A 19,059-nucleotide genomic window follows, 5' to 3' on the forward strand; every position below is an offset into this window, starting at 1 on the left:
ACCAGCTGTGAGACCCCTCTGCCCCCTCCGTGCACTGGATTCCCGATTGCTAGCAGAGCGAAAGTAGCTTCCTCTTGCGTGGGGTAGGGTTTCCCGCTCGGGGCCTCGCCCTCAAATGTCTGGACACGAGACTAATCTGGTGGTCATTTCGAAACCGAAACCACGAAATTTTCCCTTGCTCAAAAAATGGGGATGATTCAACCTTTTTAATTTTCTTAACGAATTTTCTAACGGGTTCAAGAGATTAAACTATCCTTCACCTGATTAAACTATCCTTCACCTGATTAAACTAGATAGAAGGAAAACTATCATTGAATTAATTTGAAGAAATCAACGCTTTTTCCTAACCAAAATCTGGCACAGCCGCCGTTGATCTAATCATCTGAGAAAATCAATGCTTTTTTCCTAACCGAAATCACGCACAGCCATTGATCTACTCATTTGAGAAATTCTTCAGGGTTTTATTTAACTACTCGAATTCTAAGCGTATTCCTATTATTTCAATTTAATTATTAAAACTGCACTGATTCTAGTCTAACCCCATCTGGCCCATGGGTTAGCCACCACCCAACCACCACTGGAATCAGTAGAACCAGACAATTACTTACCCACCCATAATTGAATGCCTTTCTTAACTTTTGCTTTCGAATACACACATTCCTCTTTAAAACTTTAACATATAAAATAATCCATTGGCAAACAGTTATTGGTTATAGATATCATAACTCAAAATTTCCATCCAGTCCCTTGTTTCTCAAAAAACAGTATCACTCTGGACTCTCCCTTTTGGGACCCACTAGTCAGCAAACGAGATCCAATAAACAGATTACAATAATCATTTCGTCTATCATACATATCTTCCATGACATACGCGTGGGTGTCCTAGGCACCGTGAGCTGTGCATCGCCAGGTCAGAACCCTCCAGGATCCTCCTTTGGTGTCTTGGCCCTTTACTCAGGGGGACCGCTTCGTCAGCCCTCGCCCATCATACCGGAAGCACACCATTTTTCAACCTGACCGAGGTTGGTCAAGACCTCGGTAGGCTTTGCCGCGTGAGACATCCTTTGAACACTCCCTGCCAGCTGTTGCAACCGAACTTGCCTTAGAAAAACATATACCAAATGCTCCCTCCAAACCAGCATTCTGGCGTAAGACAGTCCGTTAAGAAAACAGGGTTTCTATGCAAGTTTTCAGTTTGATTTTCTTTTGAATACAATGAGTATTTCTTGAATCAGTATCCCCAAAACTTCTTGAACGGAATTCTGAATTTCATACCAGAATTCCTCGAATTCTGTAACCTTGATCCACAGATCAATTCGAAGGGTCTCAAACTTAGTTTCAGATTTGGCGGGAGTTTTGAGTGTATTTTTCTAAACTGGTCATACCTTCTTTCCTCGAAACTGGCGAAAGAGTTTGGTCTTGGTCAAAGTCTGATTCAAGGTTCGAGTCTGATAAGATTTTTCCTGAACTATCATTCTTGAAAAGGTTTGATAATTCAGTTACTATTTTATTGAATTTCTTTCTTTGAATATTCACTTAATTGATTTTTAAATTAGTTACGAATTCTAATGAGGAATAAAATAATCATTTATCTGAATATTTTGATCTCAATACATTTCTTGAATTTTCTTTTTTTATAATCCGTGTGAATATAAAACGATAGAAATTTCTCTCTTAGAGTATTTAATTATTCATTTATCAAATACTCATAGAATTTAAGAGAACTCTAATTTTGATATAAAATTTCTTTATGCATCTATTTATGCATAAAAATTAACTTCAATGGGAATAACACTTTTATACAAAAGAAAATCCTTTTATGCATCTATTTATGCATAAAATCAAATTTAATAGGAATAACACTTTTATAATAAAAAATTTCCATTATGCATCTTTCTATGCATAAAAATCAAATTTAATGAGAATAACACTTTTATAATAAAAAAATTTCCATTATGCATCTTTCTATGCATAAAAATTAAATTTAATAAGAATAACACTTTTATAGTAAAAAATTTTCCATTATGCATCTTTTTATGCATAGAAATTAAATTTAATGAGAATAACACTTTTATAATAAAAAAATTTCCATTATGCATCTTTCTATGTATAAAAAACAAATTTATTGATGAGAATGACACTTTTATAATAAAAAATTTTCCATTATGCATCTTTCTATGCATAAAAATAAAATTTAATGAGAATGACACTTTTATAATAAAAAAATTTTCATTATGCATCTTTCTATGCATAAAAATCAAATTTAATGAGAATGACACTTTTATAATAAAAAAATTTTCATTATGCATCTTTCTATGCGTGTAACATACCCATCTTCACTAATAAAGAAATGTCCATGTAATAGATAAATTTATGAGTTTTTATGGTATAAAAATCAATGATTTTATTATTTGAGTCATTTCTACTTAGAATCTTCAAATTTTGAGTCCAAATTTGGAATCTGCGCGTGATTTTACCCTACTATAGGATTTTACAGCATCCACGGACACCGGATCACCGAGCGTCCAATTGACGAACGGTTTGAACCCCTATGACCAGGAGAACCTCCCGGACAAAAAAAAAATCGCCCCCTGAGACGGTCGGCACGCAAATCGAGGCGGATGTCCCAAATTTGGGTACCCCGTCCCAAATTTTGGTCTGTACACACTTACTAGGATGCCCGTACGATGGCTGCCCAAGGACCAAAGGACGGCCACCCACACGTACCCCTACGTGGACACCCATGCTGCCCCAGATCAGATAAGGTACATGCGTACCACTCCTTTCCCGGACAACCGACACCGTACCTTTCCCCTAGACCCATGCAGGCCACTGATCCATAGCCTTTGAAGGTACACCGTCCTTTCATCCTTACTTTGCGCAGCGCCCGTACCCTCACCCCTCAGCTATATAAACCCCCGGGGTGCTCCACAAGCAGCACGCATTTCTGTGTAGCATATGCCCTGTTGTACCGTCGTCCGTATCGCCGTCCATCCAGCGCAGCGTACTTGCTGTCGTACAACCGCCCCTTGCAGCCGCCTCTCACACCTCCTCATTTGCCTTTTTTTAGATAGGCCAATTTTCCTCCATTCCCCTCTTGCTAGGAGGCAGTGTCCTTAACTCTTCTCCTCCCCCTCCCGCTCGCCCCGTGTGAAGAGACTTACAGCAGCCCCTCACAGCCTTCTCCACGTTTTTAGCCTTAAGGACATCTCACAATTCCTCCCCCCCATTTGCGTAGACTTTAATAAGGGTTTTTAGCCTTAAGGACATCTCACAATTCCTCCTCCCCATTTGCGTATTTTTTGCCTTAAGAAAGGGTTCGTGCGTCATACTCTTTTTCATACGGTGAGCAAACGAACTCAGAATTCAGATCCGACTGAAGCGTTTCGATCGCAGCAGCGAGCTCTACAAGGTGACGCCTAAGATGGCCTCTTCTCAAAGGCATCAAACTATTGCCTCGAGAGGAGCGCGCAATAACGAGATTAGGGAAGATGCTCCCACCAGCCCTCCCTTTTCAAGTTCCTCAAGGAAATGATGGCCAGGTTAGCTTGGTTAATTTTTAAAAGAAGAGATTTTTCTTAAATTAGTGTTAATGAATGGTATCTTTTCCTTTTAAAATGACGACATAAAAATTGTATGAAGTTACGAATTATGTGATACTGTATTCGATAAATTGCGTTGAAATTGTTATCTTCACAAATTGTGAATGCTATATTTAATAAATTGCATTGAAGTTGTTATCTTTAGAATTCAAGATTTTTTTTTTGGCTTCAACGCTAACTCTGTTCCATGCTTGTGTAGCCGGGCGGTGTCGTTAGCAAAGCCCGGGAATGGCCCAAGGTATCCCTCATACCATTGGGAGAATAACGATCGTCGAGAATTGAGACGAGAGATTATGAGGCTGTCTAGTTTTGAGGGCCCAGGCTAGTGCAGTAAATAAGCCCACCCTAGTATGCAGACATCCCTCTGAGGGGCGGGAGGACAAGCGATGGAGCCTGAGAGGGCGACAGGCCGGCTTGAGTTCTCGCCAGTGGCCAACGATGAGGTGTATGGTCCTGTAGGGTTTTGCCCAGCATGTAGAGGCTGGAAGGCCAAATTCTAGATCATCGGCAGTATAAGAATAAGAGAGCCGGTTTGGCTTGTATGGAATTGATTCATGTATAAACTTTTTATATAAATATATCTTGTCTTTGGCATGATTGTATTGTGTAAAAAGGCTGTTTTAATAAACCTTGTGAAAAAGGACCTTAATTAAGGAATATGTTTATTTATGTCAAACAATGTGGTAGGATTAATTAGAAAACAAATTGATGCGTGAGTAGGGTGGAAAGTGGGAGGATGGAATGCCCTGACGGCACCATCCTATGGACGGGTGGACCCGATTAGTCGGGTAGCTTTCCAACACAACAGATTAAGTGAAAGCCCTACGCTAGATAATTAGGTTCTTGGGCAACTCTATTCTAGAAGACTAGGCCAGCGGCTGTGCCTTGCATAAGATGAGGAAAAAAGCGTTGTCTCTAGAAATCAAGTCTAGTAGTTGCCCAATTTATGATCAATTGCCCTATGGGTGATTTGATGTTTAGAAAATCATGCTCCCCCTCTGGGATAGAGCTAGGTCATACCTATGAATCGTATCCTTGAATCTCTATAGGGTCAAGGTGTCGATGAATAGGAAATTTTCCTAAGATAAGACTTAGTGGACTATCTTAAGTGTTTTTCTCGTTTTAGAAGGGAGGAACCTTATAATTGGTATCAGAGCCGAATTTAGCTCCTAGGAATTGCCATTTAAGGACTGTTTTGTAATGAATGTTTTACCTAACATAATGCTAATTAGTAAAAACATCCTACTAAAATAAATAAGTTGAATTGATGTTTAAATGATTGTAGGAAGAGGAAGATGCCTACTCCAAGTTTCTAGTTTTCCAATGCATCTTCGAGACTGCTAGTCACTCCTCGAATTTCGGGTTCCGCGACATCGTGGTGCAGATACTAGAGAAGATGTCCCTCCCTCATTTCTCTCGTATTCAAAGAGGATGGGGTAGAGATTTCTGGAGTCGTGGGCTGAGATACTTCTTCATCCGAGCAGATCAAATTGGGAACCTTACCGTCGACCTAAAGCGGATTCGTTGGATTGAGAAGTTGAAGATGATCCGTTTATTTTGGTTCGTCGGTACCCCCAAGGCCGACACCTCGGTGACTATAGATGGGATTCGCATACCTCAAGATCGTTGGGTGTATGACCAAGTGATGCAGATCCTACCTGCTGATAGAGTAGCTGTGTTGGGATCTACCCCAATCCAGAGTATACCACCCTTACCATCAGTTTTTAGAGTCTTAGAAACTACAGCGGAACCCCCATATTTCACCTATGTGGACCGCTCTACCCTTATGTCATAGTCAAGCCTAGGAATTTCCCTTGATGTCAAATAAGACTAATTATATTAGTCTCAGATCTTTGTAATAAAACTTGTCCTTGTAAATATTTGGAAATAAAATAATTTCAATGTTTTACTCTCCAAAAATAAGTGTTGTGCAAATATGAATCTTGTAATCTTAAAATTGCTTTTATAATGATGGCCAGGACGACCACCCTCCACTTTCCAATGCGCTTTACACCGATACCCAGGAGAAGAAGCTCTTGCTCAAGCAAATGCAACCTCCCTCCTTTAAAGGAGAAGGGTCAAAGGTTGAGAAGGATGCTGAAGTTTGGATGGAGGCAATGGACGATTATTTCTCTGCTGCCGGTACTGGAGTAGCAAATCAGTCTATGCTCGCACGGTTTCGCCTCATCGGAGATGGTAAACTCTGGTGGAAATAGTGGTGCCGTGACAAGGAAGTCACCAAGCATTCTCAAACGTGGGAAGACATCAAGCAGGCAGTGAAGGAAAGATATCTTCCCCCATCCCATGAATCCATAAAGATGAATGAGTTTTTTAGTCTTAGGCAGTGCATCTTAACTCTTGAGGACTACTATTCCAAATTTATCACCCTTCAAAAGTATGCCCCAGCTATGACTACTTCCTAGCAAGTGGCTCGTTTCTGCCAAGGGCTAAATGAACCCTTAGATTCCCGCCTTGAAGTAATGAGGCCAAGCACATTATAGGATGCTCTCATACGAGCAAAGCCCCTTGTGAAAGAAATGAAGACTAACAAACCGAAGAGTCAAAAGAGATCTTACCTTGAGGCAAATCTTAAAGATCTTACCTTGAGGCAAATCTTAAAGATCAACCCTACAAGAAACCCCAACAGAATTTCCCCTACTACAACAGAGGGTGACAAGGCAACTCTTTTGTCCCCCGCTCGTATGCTGCTTCTTCCAGAGAAGGCCCTCTGTGTTTTGAGGGCAATGAGCCGAGACACTTTAGAGCCAACTGTCCCAAGATGGCAACATTATTTCCCCAAGGTAGTAGAGGAAATCAAGGCCGTGGAACCCCTATCCACCAAGGTGCAAGAGGCAGTGGCCGTGGCAGAGGCCGCGGAGGAGCAGTTGTTAGGACTGCCTGTGTTATAAGTGAAGAACCGACCTTGGAAACAGCTAAAGAAGAGCGCGCCACCGTCCATGCGGCAGTAGAACACCAAGGTCCGAATAAACAATTTGGTGTAATCCAAACCCCCGCCCACTCATCACGGTAAGCCATTTCAGCTTTTGATTGATTGTGGCAGTACCCATTCATTCCTTTCTCCTAGGTGTTTGCAAAAATTAAACTTGGGTCAAAAAACAGCTAGAAAAATGATTGTAGAGTTAGCCAGTGGGAAAGAAGTAGTATCTCGCCACTCTATAGGAAACCTTGATTTTGAGCTGGGTAACTCATGGTCACTTTAGAGTCTTGCCATTAGGAATTTATGATGGAATCCTTGGGATGGATTGGTTAATTGCAAACAAAGCTAGCATTCATTGTAACCAGGGGAGTATCACTTTTGAAAATGAGCATGGCCAAGTCATATCTATTCAGGGGATCACAGGAAAACCTAAATCTAGGGTAGTCAAGGCAAAACATCTTCTCAAGTGAACACGTAAGGGTCAGCAAGTTGTTCTTAGTAAAACTCAACAAAGTCATTGAACCTAGTATGGAGACAGAACCCTCTTGGCTCCAAGAATTCTTTGACATCTTCCCTAACAAGCTTACAGGGTTACCATCTCCTCGAGAAGTCGATCATGAAATCAAGGTGATCCCTAGAGCTTAACCCGTCTCAAAAACTCCCTATAAAATGTCCCTTCCTGAAGCCATTAAACTTAAGGCACAACTTTCCCAACTCATTGAACAAGGATTTGTACGCCCCAGTAGCTCTCCTTGGGGAGCACCTGTTCTTTTCCAAAAAAAGAAGGACGGAACTCTCCACCTCTGCATAGATTATCGAGGGCTAAATCAAGTCACTGTCAAGAATAAGTATCCTATCCCTCGCATCGACGAACTTCTTGACAGGATTCATGGGGCCAAAGTCTTCTCAAAAATAGATTTGAGGTCTGGTTACTATCAGATCAAAGTCAAGGAAGCAGATATACCCAAAACAACCTTCAATACCCGTTATGGCCACTATGAGTTTACTGTAATGTCATTCGGGTTAACCAATGCTTCTGCAACCTTCAACTTCCTAATGCGAGATATATTCCGTCCTTACTTGGATGAATTTGTGCTTGTTTTCTTTGATGACATCTTAATCTACTCCAAATCAATGGAAGAGCATGAGGAGCATGTGTGTAGAGTTTTGCAATTGCTACGCAGACACAAACTCTATGCCAAGAAAAGCAAATGTACCTTCTTTACTCAATCAAATTGAGTATCTTGGATTCATCGTCTCCAAAGATGGCATCTCAGTAGACCCCGCCAAGGTCAAGGATATTCTAGAATGGCCACCCCCTAAATTAGTTCGTGAAGTTCGTGGGTTTTTGGGAATCACGGGTTGGTATAGGATTTTTATCAAAGATTATGCCTTGGTAGCTGCACCTTTGATGGATCTTCTTAAGAAGGATTGCAAAATAGTGTGGCTGCCAATCCATCAAAACAGCTTTGATCAGCTGAAGGTCATTATTACTTTTGCCCCAGTCTTAAAGCTTCCTGATTTCTCCAAGGAATTTGAAGTGGTTACCGATGCTAGTAGTCTAGCACTTGGTGGTGTCTTAGGCCAAGAAGGAAGACCAGTCGCTTATACTTCCCGCAAGCTAAAGCAATATGAAGCAAATTATGCCACCCATGATTTGGAGCTCTTAGCAGTTGTTCATTGCCTCAAATTATGGAGACATTATCTCTTAGGGGGCAAATTCCAGCTTGTAACTGACCACAAAAGTCTAAAGTGGATCTTCACCTAGCCCAACCTCAACATGCGACAAAGGAGGTGGATTGAAATTCTACAAGAATATGACTTCGACATCAAATTCCGCCCTAGGAAAGATAATGTGGTAGCAGATGCACTTAGCCGCAAATCTTTCTTAAGTGCAATTTCAATGCCAAATAATCCCATACTGGTCAAGGTGGAAGAAGTCTCATCTCATGACCCAGATTATCAGAGGATGATGAAGTTAGTAGAAGAAGGAGGAAATTCAGAGAAAGAGAAGAATCTAATCAAGGGATACTCCACTCATGAAGGAAGTCTCTACTTCAATCACAAGCTATGTATCCCTAAGGATCATGCTTTAAAGAAACTAATCCTCCATGAAGCTCATGATAGTCCTGCTACTGCAGGACACCCAGGCTATGCAAAAACATTAAATGCCGTAAGAAGGAGCTTTCATTGGGCAGGCTTGAAAAATGATGTGCTTCGGTACTTGAAGCAATGTCTCTCATGCCAAAGGATCAAAGCTGAAAGGGTCAAGATGCCTGGAAAACTTTAACCCTTAGATATTCCCCAAATGAAGTGGGAGTGCATTAGTATGGATTTTGTCACAAGTCTCCCCACTGTTCAAGGAGGATATGACTCCATTCTAGTAGTAGTGGACTTACTTACCAAAGTAGCTCACCTTATACCAGCAAAGAAGACCTTCAAAGCTTCTGATGTTGGTCGAATATTCATCAAGGAAGTTCTCAAACTTCATGGTCTCCCAAAAAGGATAGTAAGTGATCGGGATTCTGACTTCACTTCAAAATTCTAGTAGTCTTTATTTCAAGCCCTGGGAACTCAACTTTGCTTTAGCACAGCTTATCATCCAGAGACCGATGGCCAGACTGAGAGAGTCAATCAAGTAATTGAAGACATTCTCAGAGCATACTGTGGACGGGAACCAAGAAGGTGGATTCAATACCTTCCTCTGGTAGAATTTGCCTACAATGCATCTTATCATCAAAGCATAGGAATGTCACCATTTAAAGCACTCTATGGGCAAGAATGCTTGTCTCCTCTAAATTTCTCTGATCCAACCATAAGAGTTGAGGCATCCAGGAAAATGCTCGAAGAAATGGAGGAACAAACCAAGGCAATCCAAAAGGATATTAAAGCTGCCCAAGATCGACAAAAGCATTATGCTGACAACAAGAGGTCTGAAAGGATCTTCAAGGAAGGAGATAGAGTTCTTCTCTACAAGTGCGACCCAAACGAAGTTCTCTATCACTTGAGAAATATAAGAAGCTCAGCCCTAGGTATTGTGGTCCCTATACAGTTATCAAGTGTCTAGGTAAAAGTGCCTATAAACTCCAACTCCCAGCCCATATCATCAAAGTCCATAATGTATTTCATGTAAGTTTGTTAAAACCATATGTCCCCAGTCTCGATCATATTCTTGATGATGAACAAGTTGTAATCCCTACTCAAGGAGTCCTTGAATTACAGCCCAGTAGCATCATAGATTCTAGGGAAAGGCAACTCCGAAATAGAACTCTTGTAGAACATCTAGTACAGTGGAAAGATTACCCTGTAGAGGATGCAACTTGGGAAGATGAAGCTACACTCTTAAAGGATTATTCCCAATTCATGACGAGATGAGGACATCTCGATTTCTTTAAGGGGGGAAGGATGTAACATACCCATCTTCACTAATAAAGAAATGTCCATGTTATAGATAAATTTATGAGTTTTTATGGTATAAAAATCAATGATTTTATTATTTGAGTCATTTCTACTTAGAATCTTCAAATTCTGAGCCCAAATTTGGAATCTGCGCACGATTTTACCCTAATATAGGATTTTACAGCATCCAAAATGGACACCGGATCAAGCCTATACGCAAATTTCAGTCATTTTAGTTAAAAAACGGCGACCTATAAACCTTAATAAATGCACGACCGAGCGTCCGATTGACGAACGGTCTGAACCCCTACGACCAGGAGAACCTCCCGGATAAAAAAATTTTTGCCTCTCTCCCGGGACGTCCGGCATGCAAATCGAGGCGAACGCCCCAAACCCCGCCCCAAAATTTAATCCGTACACACTTACTAGGATGCCCGTACGATGGCCGCCCAAGGACCAAAGGATGACCGCCCACTGTATGGTCCACACGTACCCCTATGTGGACACCCATGCTGCCCCAGACCAGATAAGGTACATGCGTACCACTCCTTTCCCGGACAACCAATACCGTACCTTTCTGTTACCATATTATAGTAGTGATGTGTGTGAACACACTTAGGACCGCCGGGGCACTTTTTCCCTCACTAGGAGGTTTTTTCCCCCGTGCATTGTATATACGCCCATTATCTTCTAGGGCTTGTTATCTTTCATTTTTGGCACTCATAATACACTACTGTGTTGTGCTCAAGCTTCCTCATCTTCTTGAAGTTGTGTGTGCATTCCTGCAACCCTAATTCCAACAATTGGTATCAGAGCAGGCTTCCTCCTCCCGGGCAGCATCACCGGCACCTGCCGCTTCATCTCCTCCGATTGCGACGAGGTTTCACGAGCGTCTGCAGGTTAGTATATGCCGTGGGAGAGCCCGTAGGGCTTGGTCATTTCAGAATTTTGATCTGAGGTCATTTCGCCCTCCGTTTTTGCATTCCAAGTACTGCGCAGGCAAAATCGTCCTACTGTGCAGATTTTCTGTCAAGATTAAAATCTGCAGGACAGGTGCCCATTCGTCTGTTTTGGGCTGTGCTACATAGCACAGGTCGATTTTATACAGGTTTACCTCTTACAGACAGCATTTACATCTAGTAGTACAGTCATTGGCCATGGCTGACAACAATGATGTATTCCGCATGTTGGCTGCTGAGGATAAGTTGGATGGCACCAACTATCCATTGTGGGCATATATGATGCGACATGTATTGGTAGCAAAGGGGTTATGGAACATTGTGCAGGGTATTGATGCACGTCCTATTGTGGCTGGGAATGCTGCAAACACATCAGAAACAGGTACTGTTGATGATGGTGCAGGCACAAGTGCTGTAGCAGCTGTTCGAGAACCACCACTTTCAGCAGAGCAGATTCGTTGGGATGGTAGAGATGCGCAGGCTCATGCCTTGATTGCGCTGTCTGTCAAACGTACCATTATCCCACATATTCGCTCCTGCAGGACTTCTAAGGATGCTTGGGATGTACTTGCCACATTGTATCAGGCAAGAAATGAGGCTCGTGTTGCTTACCTCCGAAAACAGTTGGAGAGTGAGCATATGAACGAAGGTGATTCTATGGATAGCTTTTTGACAAAGATCAAGGATTTCAAAGAGCAGCTCATTTCTGCAGATGAAATCCTGTCAGACAGTTCACTTGTGCAGACTGTTTTGAATGGTCTACCAGATTCTTATCAGGGTTTTGCTTCCACTCTTCGCTTGATGATGAAAGGCAATCCCAATGCCTTATCATTTGAGGAGTTAGTTTCTGTTTTGTTGCAAGAAGACCAGTCAAGGCAAAACAGGAATATTATGCGTGTCGCAGATCAAGCTTTCGTTGCTAGTCAGAGAAGCGGGAAAGGTAAAGCTGGCTTTTCTTCTAGTAAGCAGAAATCTGCAAATGCTGCGCAACCAAAGAAGGAAGACAAAGATGAGAAGAAGGGTGACAAACAGAAGACATTTTGCAAGTACTGTAAGGGAAATGATCATGTCATCAAAGCGTGTCCTAAGCTGGCTGCGAAAGAGGCTAAGAAGAAAGAGGCTGGTATGGCTGTTGCAGATGCCTCTCCTTCTAACAATGAATCTGCTAATGTTGTGCTAGATACAGAATGGGCATTCAATGCGCAGTGCAGTTATGACCCATCTTTGCATGACACATGTATGTCTGCAGTAGATTCAGATGTATGGTACTTTGACAGTGGTGCCACTAAGCATATAACCTCGCAGCGCAGTTTATTCACTTTCCTTGAGTCTGCTCCCACAGGGAATACTGTCACTTGTGCCAATAACTCCTCTTATCCCGTTAAAGGAGTTGGACAGATTGTGCTGAATGTTGCAAATGGCAACACCTTTACACTTTTTGATGCATTGTATGTGCCAGGGATCAAAAAGAATCTGCTGTCAGTCTCCGCATTTGCCAAAACAGGTTTGGTTGTAAAATTTGTGGATGACAGATGTACTGTTCATGATCTCTCTTGTGGTGACATCATTGTAGCATCTGGTTCACTATGTCGAGGGCTGTATAAGCTCAATATGGATGGCAAATGTGTAGAGGATTCAGCATGTGCTATTATGGATACGCAGGCTATTTCAAATGCAAAACTGTGGCATGCACGTTTTGGTCATCTGAATTTTGCAAGTTTGCTGCGCCTGCAGAAATCTGAAATGGTGTCTTCTTTGCCTAAGCTTGAGGCACCTGTCAAGCATGTTTGTGAGGGCTGCATATTGGGTAAAATGCAGCGTGCTTCCTTTCCCAAAGATGGATCAGTGAGAGCTGAACGCAGATTGCAGCTTGTTCACAGTGATGTTTGTGGTCCCATGCAAACTCCATCATTTGGAAACTACCTTTACTTCGTGACTTTCATTGATGATTTTACCAGGCATGCATGGGTATATCCTTTGAAGGCAAAGTCCGAAGTGTTTTTGTGCTTCAAACAGTTTTTGGTTATGGCTGAAAATGTGTCAGAAAGTAAAATGGGCACCCTCCGTTCAGATCGAGGGGGGGAGTATATGTCTTCAGAATTTAATGCATTTCTGGCTGAGCGTGGGATAAAACACCAATGTACAGTGCCGTATACACCACAGCAAAATGGTGTGGCTGAGAGAAAAAACAGGTCTCTCATGGAAATGGCAAGATGTATGGTTAAGAGTCAAAGTCTACCACATGGTTTTTGGCTTGAGGCTGTCATGTGTGCCACTTATGTACTAAACAGGTGTCCCACCAAAGCATTACAGGTTGTCACTCCATATGAGGCTTGGCATGGCCGCAAGCCATCTGTTGGCCATTTACGTGTTTTTGGTTGCCTGGCATATGCATTAGTGCCTGTGCAACATCGCAGAAAATTGGATGACAAAGCTGTCAAATGTATTTTTGTTGGATATAGTGCTGAGAGCAAAGGCTATCGTTTGTATCATCCACAGACAAAGCGCATTTTGGTTAGCCGTGATGTTGTATTTGTGGAAGATGCAGTTCAGCCCTTGGTTTCATGTACTAAGGAGACAGATATCAGCTCACGTGATGTCTATGATACATTGTTGCCTCTTTTCAGTGGTGCACAGTCAAGTGCAATACCTCATGAGGCAGTTTTTCAGCCTATGCAGGTTTTAAATGATGGCACAGATCAGCCTATATCTGATGCAGATGTGCATGATGCACTTGAGGATGAGAGACAAGAGATTGAGGGCTCTAGGAATATGCCTAGATGGCTGGTGCAGACTTTGCGTGACAGCAAGTTGGATGCCCCTTTGTCTAGTCGCACTCGTTCTGGCTCTCATGGTGCCTCTTATGCGTCAGATTGTTATGCATTGGCTGTTTCTAGTATGTGCGATGAAAGTGAGCCTGTTTCATTTGATGAGGCACAAAGTTCAGAAAATTGGATGGCTGCTATGCAAGCAGAATACGATGCTATTATGAAGAATAGTACATGGTCTTTATGTGACTTGCCCCTTGGCAAGAAGGCCATTGGCACTAAGTGGGTATACAAATTGAAGCGTAAGCCTGATGGCACAGTGGATCGCCATAAGGCTAGGCTTGTTGCAAAAGGTTATGCTCAAGAGAAGGGCATTGATTTTGATGAGACTTTTGCTCCCACATGTCGTATGACCACTATTCGTAGCATCTGTGCATTAGCAGCTCATAATGGTTGGAATGTACATCAGCTGGACATAAAGACTGCGTTCTTAAATGGAGATTTGCATGAGGAGGTGTATGTATCGCAGCCTCGTGGTTTTGTTCAAAGAGGGCAGGAAAACAAAGTGTGCAGGTTAAAAAAGGCTTTATATGGTTTAAAGCAAGCTCCAAGAGCTTGGTATGAAAAAATACATGCATATTTGACTGCACATGGGTTTCAGAATAGTCCAACAGAAAGCACTTTGTATGTTAAACGTGTGGATGGTGTACATCTAATCATTGCTCTCTATGTCGATGACATGCTGCTCACAGGACCAAATGAGACTCATATTGCTGATTTTAAGGCTGATTTGAATGCCTCTTTTGAGATGTCAGATTTGGGGCATTTGCATCATTATTTGGGGATACAATTTCAGCAGTGTGATGGAGGTATTGCTTTGTGTCAGACAAAGTATATTGAAACATTGTTGCGGAGATTTGGCCTTGAAGACTGCAAGCCTATTGCTACTCCAATGGAGACAGGTTTGAAGTTGAGTCTTCATGATGCTGGAGATCACTTTGATGTCACACTCTATCAGACAGCTGTTGGTTGCCTCATTTATGTATGCATTACGAGGCCAGACATTCAGTTTGCAGTCTCACAGGTGAGCAGATTTATGCATAGCCCAGGCATTAAGCATTGGCAGGCAGTGAAGCGTATCTTTCGCTATTTGAGTGGTACTCGGCATCTTGGGTTGTTTTATCCCAAGGGGGGATCATTGTCGCCAGATTTACATGCTTTTTCAGATTCTGACTGGGCTGGTTGTTATGACACACGCGTGTCCACGAGTGGTTTTTGCTTCATGCTTGGAAGCTCATGCATATCATGGTTGAGCAAGAAGCAGCCTACTGTGGCCACTTCTAGTTGTGAAGCTGAGTACAGGGCAGCTTTCACAGCTACGGTTGAGTGTGTGTGGCTCAGACGCCTTATGGCTGATTTGGGTGTTGGGCAGCCATCTGCCACCACCATCTTCACTGACAGTCAGAGCGCATTGGCAGTTGCGCGGAACCCAGTGTTCCATGCTCGTACGAAGCACATTGAGGTGCACTACCATTATGTCAGGGAGAGACTCTCTGCAGGAGAGATCAGTTTGGCTTATGTGCCAACACAGGATAACCTTGCAGACCTTTTCACAAAGGCTCTGCCTCGTGAGAAGTTCGAAGCTTTTCGCAAAGCTTTGGGCTTACTCCCTTTTGTGGATTCGTCCACATAGCTAGACACTTCCCTATACATGAGTGCTAGCTCTTGTTCACCGCATCACTCCAGGGGGGATTTGTTACCATATTATAGTAGTGATGTGTATGAACACACTTAGGACCGCCGGGGCACTTTTTCCCTCACTAGGAGGTTTTTTCCCCCGTGCATTGTATATACGCCCATTATCTTCTAGGGCTTGTTATCTTTCATTTTTGGCACTCATAATACACTACTGTGTTGTGCTCAAGCTTCCTCATCTTCTTGAAGTTGTGTGTGCATTCCTGCAACCCTAATTCCAACACTTTCCCCTAGACCCATGCAGGCCACTGATCCATAGCCTTTGAAGGTACACCGTCCTTTCATCCTTGCTTTGCGCAGCGCCTGTACCCTCACCCCTTAGCTATATAAACCCCCGGGGTGCTCCACAGGCAGCACGCATTTCTATGTAGCGTATGCCCTGTTGTACCGCCGTCCGTACCGCCGTCTATCCCAGCGCAGCGTACTTGCTGTCATACCAAGCCGCCCCTTGCAGCCGCCTCTCACACCCCCTCATTTGCCTCTTTTCAGATAGGCCAATTTTCCTCCATTCCCCTCTTGCTAGGAGGCAGTGTCCTTAACTTTTCTCCCCCCCTGTGTGAAGAGACTTACAGCAGCCCCTCACAGCCCTCTCCACGTTTTTAGCCTTAAGGACATCTCACAATTCCTCCCTTCCATTTGCGTAGACTTTAATAAGGGTTTTTTGCCTTAAGAAACGATTCGTGCGTCATACTCTTTTGCTCATACAGTGAGAAAACGAACTCAGAATTTAGATCCGACTGAAGCATTTCGATCGCAGCAGCGAGCTCTACAAGGCAATGCCTAAGATGGCCTCTTCTCGGAGACATCAAAATATTACCTCAAGAGGAGCGCGTAATAACGAGATTAGGGAAGATGCTCCCAATGCGGCTCCAGCCCTCCCTTTTCAAGTTCCTCAAGGAAATGGTGGCCAGGTTAGCTTGGTTAATTTTTAAAAGAAGAGATTTTCCTTAAATTAGTGTTAATGAATGGTATCTTTTCCTTTTAAAATGACGACATAAAAATTTATGAAGTTACGAATTATGTGATGCTGTATTCGATAAATTGCATTGAAATTGTTATCTTCACAAATTGTGAATGCTATATTTAATAAATTGCATTGAAGTTGTTATCTTTAGAATTCAAGATTTTATTTTATTTTTTGGCTTCAACGCTAACTCCGTTCCGTGCTTGTGTAGCCGGCGACGTCGTTAGCAAAGCTCGGGAATGGCGCAAGGTATCCCTCATACCATTGGGAGAATAAGGATCGCCGATTGAGGCGAGAGATTATGTGGCTGCCTAGTTCTGAGGGCCCAGGCTAGTGCGGTAAATAAGCACACCCTAGTGTGCAGACATCCCTCTAAGGGGCGGGAGGATCAAGCAATGGAGCCTGAGAGGGTGACAGGCCGGCTTGAGTCCTCGCCAGCGACCAACGATGAGGTGTATAGTCCCGTAGGGTTTTGCCCAGCATGTAGAGGCTGGAAGGCCGAATTCTAGATCATCGGCGGCAATATAAGAATAAGAGAGCCGGTTTGGCTTGTATGGAATTGATTCATGTATAAACTTTTTATATAAATATATCTTGTCTTTGGCATGATTGTATTGTGTAAAAAGGTTGTTTTAACAAACCTTGTGAAAAAGGACCTTAATTAAGGAATATGTTTATTTATGTCAAACAGTGTGGTAGGATTAATTAGAAAACAAATTGATGCATGAGTAGGGTGGAAAGTGGGAGGATGGAATGCCCCGACGGCACCATCCTACCCGGACGGGTGGACCCGATTAGTCGGGTGGCTTTCCAACAATTCAGTTACTATTTTATTGAATTTCTTTCTTTGAATATTCACTTAATTGATTTCTAAATTAGTTACAAATTCCAATAAGGAATATAATAATCATTTATCTGAATATTTCGATCTTGATTTTTTTTTTACAATCCGTGTGAATATAAAACGATAGAAATTTCTCTCTTAGAGTATTTAATTATTCATTTATCAAATACTCATAGAATTTAAACATAGAATTTAAGAGAACTCTAATTTTGATATAAAAATTTTTTATGCATCTATTTATGCATAAAAATTAACTTCAACGGGAATAACACTTTTATAAAAAAGAAAATCCTTTTATGCATCTATTTATGCATAAAATCAAATTTAATAGGAATAACACTTTTATAATAAAAAAACTCCATTATGCATCTTTCTATGCATAAAAATCAAATTTAATAGGAATAACACTTTTACAATAAAAAATTTTCCATTAGGCATCTTTCTATGCATAGAAATTAAATTTAATGAGAATGACACTTTTATAATCAAAAAATTTCCATTATGCATCTTTCTATGCATAAAAAACAAATTTACTGAGCATGACACTTTTATAATAAAAAATTTTCCATTATGCATCTTTCTATGCATAAGAATCAAATTTAATGAGAATGACACTTTTATAATAAAAAATTTTCCATTATGCATCTTTCTATGCATAAGAATCAAATTTTATGAGAATGACACTTTTATAATTAAAAAAATTCCATTATGCATCTTTCTATGCATAAGAATCAAATTTTATGAGAATGACACTTTTATAATAAAAAAATTTTCATTATGCATCTTTCTATGCATAAGAATCAAATTTAATGAGAATGACACTTTTATAATAAAAAAATTTTCATTATGCATCTTTCTATGCATAAGAATCAAATTTAATGAGAATGACACTTTTATAATAAAAAATTTTCCATTATGCATCTTTCTATGCATAAAAATTAAATTTAATGAGAATAACACTTTTATAATAATAAAAATTTCATTATGCATCTTTCTATGCATAGAAATCAATTTAATAATTAATATCAGTGATATCCATGCATATTCATAAGTGAATATGTACATGGAGTAATTAGAATATTTTTTTTAGATTCAAAAATGGTGGGAATTACTCTTTTGGAATAACATAAAAATAAACTTTCTTTTCCACAAAATTTTGAAACTTTTTACCATGGCCTCCTTTGTATGGCTGACCATTTCTCATTTTTATCATCCTTCATTTAACTTAAATTAATCCAAATTAGATTTATAGAACACTAATCTACACAATTTTCTAAATTCAAGAGAGTAAACAATAAGAACAGTCTAATTAATCCCTTAGTTAAACTTTCTAGGATTAAGAAAGGTTGGAATATAAGGAAGAGAAGGGGGTGGCCTTTTCCTTAAAAGCATAGCATTTGAATTTAATTCAATCAACTATAAAACATAAAAATCAAGAAAACCATAGATTTAAAATTTGTAAATAAGTAAGAAAATTAGCTTACATGAAGCTTGTAAGCTCTCCTTTGGCTTGAGAGATTGAGGGTTCTACTCTTGTTTGAAGCAAGAGTGGCCACCAATTCACTTTGGAGAGGATTAGGCTAAAAATAATTGAATTATTAAGAAATTCAATGTAGAAGGCTCAGGACGACAGGAGTAGAGTAAGAGTGCATAAACACCATTAAGATTTTACAAAGGGGGAGGCTTTTATTTATAGGAAAAAGTGAGCCTCTAACCAAGCAAACTGATTCTAGAATTTTCCAGATCAGTTTGGTCAATTTTGACCATTTTTGGGTCAGTTCAGCTTACTTTTTGGATCTAGTTTTGAAATAGGAGAGAGGAGAGATGAAA

Source organism: Cibotium barometz, chromosome 58 (assembly GCF_041138505.1).
Source record: "Cibotium barometz isolate CiBa-2024 chromosome 58, ASM4113850v1, whole genome shotgun sequence".
In the NCBI taxonomy this organism is placed as follows: domain Eukaryota; kingdom Viridiplantae; phylum Streptophyta; class Polypodiopsida; order Cyatheales; family Cibotiaceae; genus Cibotium; species Cibotium barometz.